The following is a 2,500-nucleotide window of genomic DNA, read 5'->3' on the forward strand; positions in this document are numbered from 1 at the left end:
TTTTTTATTTTTTTTTACCAGTTTTTCTTTTTTCCTTGGCCCCCCATTTTTTTTATACAACTTTTCCATTTCTGGTTAAACACAATGTAGTCAATTTGTTGCGTGTGTCTTTTGTCTGGTGAAACCACGTGGCAAGTGCTGGGTGTGGCTATAACAGATTATTTGTACTACAAAATTAATAAAATCTTCACCTCTTTCATTTATATCTCCAAGGCTAAATTTTTCCCACAGGTGTCATTTTTAGATCATTTTTGCCTACTTTGGCATTGAGTCTCCCATGATTACTTTTACATCTCTGTTAGGGTTTGGGTGTCTAAAGTTTCTTGGAGAGTGTTATAAAAAAATTTCCATTTTTTCATCACTTGCAATGTTGGTTGGTGGGGTAGCATTGAATAATACTAATGTTATGAGGTTTTGCCATGCCATCATTTATTGGGCTGTACCCAATTTGTGCATTTGCAGTTTTTTTCATGAGAATCATAGCAACTTCGTGACGATATTTTCCTTCTTCTGTCTTGTTTTCTTTAGTTTTGAAACTTCCATTATTTTTTCAATTGGTCTCACTGATTGTTAAAGGCCCTATCATCCTTCATACAATGGTGAGCAGAGGGGTAGTTATACTTGTTAATGGATTCACTCTTTATTTCTAAGAGTTGACACACGCAGTATAAAAAACACACGGGGACATGTCTAGTTATGGGAGTAATCGAGGTACGCGGTCGCAGTCAGCTGCCTGGAGGGAGAGGGCGAAGCTGATAGTCGGGTGCTTGACACAAACTCTCTGAGGCCTAGGTCATCCTCGGTATAAGTAGTGACCGTTCCAACTGCCGGAAACGATAAAAGCAGCTGGAGGGGGCATGGGGGGAGCGAGGTGAGGTCACCGGACCCGCAGCCACACTGTACAATCTCCGGGGACCTACTCACGCCTCGCCCTCGAGGCGTCTTAGATTGTCTCAAGGGTGACCTAACTTGGCTGGTCATCTCATTTTCGCGTTGCGTTGTCCTGGTGTATCTTCGTGGCTGCTCGTCCCTGTTGTCCTCATCCTCCTGGGTCCTTGATGTAATCTGTCCGTCCTCGATGTCCCACACGTCCTCGAAAGTCTTGCCCCAGGTCCTCCTTGACTTCGGATTCGTCTAGACCTCCTCATAGTCCTGGCCCAGGCCTAACTCGGCGGCGTCCTCGTCCACACGTCCTCACAGATCTCGTCCAGGTCCTTCCGCATCACATGTCCTCGTAATCCTCATCCGGATCTACGGGCGCCGGGGCAGGGGCGGCATCTCGGGATGGCTGATACCTGCGCTATGAGCTGGAGTTGACCGGATCTGCAGGCGTCCGCCAGGCGTCGCCTATGCACAGCATCCGGGGCGATTGGTACCGGCGGCAAGTTGTTGTTGCTTCTATGGATCTACGGGGAAATCCAGCAGGCAACGCCCATCCACTACATATGGGACAGCTTAACATCTGCTTGACGACATCTGGCCCCCAGGCCTATAGCGATCTTCTGATGACGTCCTTTCCCACGGCATCCTAAGGTGACCGGAACTGTAGCAGGATCTTCTTCTGTGCCGTGTCGGCCCAAACGCAATTTTAAGTGGGGGGAAACCGGGATCATACACGAAAAGGGCCACAGTAAGAAAAAAAGAAAGGCAACAGAGAGAGGGATTTTGTTTAATACCACTGGCCGGTGATTTTTTAAAAAAAATTCCCCGGTTTTAAAAAGGGTTTGGTTTTAATTTTTTTTGTTTTTTTTTTCTTTTTGTTTTTGTTTTTTCACAAAGATAAAAAAGAAAAATAGAAGGGGGAAACCCCGTCAGTACCCGATCCCCCCATAAACCCTGGTTTTGAACCCCAACCCGTCTCTGATAGATAGAGATTTGGGAGAAAAAAAAAGACATCGGAAAATCCCCGACATTTACTTGAACCTTTAGTGGGAACACAGAGAAGAAAAAAGATGAAACTTGAAAATTTATGTGCAACCCCACCTCATCACGACAGAAAAAATTCCCGGGTAAAGAGTTACATATAAATTTTTAACTGGCCTAAGACAGAAAACCCAAACCCTTTTTAATAAAAAAGGTTTCAGTGTCTTTTGCCTCCCGTGTGTTAATAATGTGAAGGGTTGGGGGGTGTGTATGAATGGGGGAGTGACGGGACCCGTGAATGAGAGAGAACCCCGAGAGTAAACCTCACTTTGAGAAGGGAATCCCCAAAAAAGGGTTATATAAACGTTCATATACTTTAGCAATGTACCCTTTTTTAATTTAAAATTATTTCAAATTACCAGTTTAAATTTTAAACATGAATGATATGCACCCAAAATGAAACGAATTTTTTGAATGGTAACTTTGAAAAAATATTCGCCAACTTTTACCCCAACCCCAAATTTTCCCTCGGGTTTCAGAAATCTAAAATGCCAAAGGGTTTTAACATGTCTACCCCGGGGCGGGTTAGACTTCATTAAGGGGGGACCCCTAAAACCCAAATGGTATATAAAATGAA

The sequence above is a fragment of the Penaeus monodon genome, chromosome 14 (genome assembly GCF_015228065.2).
Source record: "Penaeus monodon isolate SGIC_2016 chromosome 14, NSTDA_Pmon_1, whole genome shotgun sequence".
Taxonomy (NCBI): Eukaryota; Metazoa; Arthropoda; class Malacostraca; order Decapoda; family Penaeidae; genus Penaeus; species Penaeus monodon.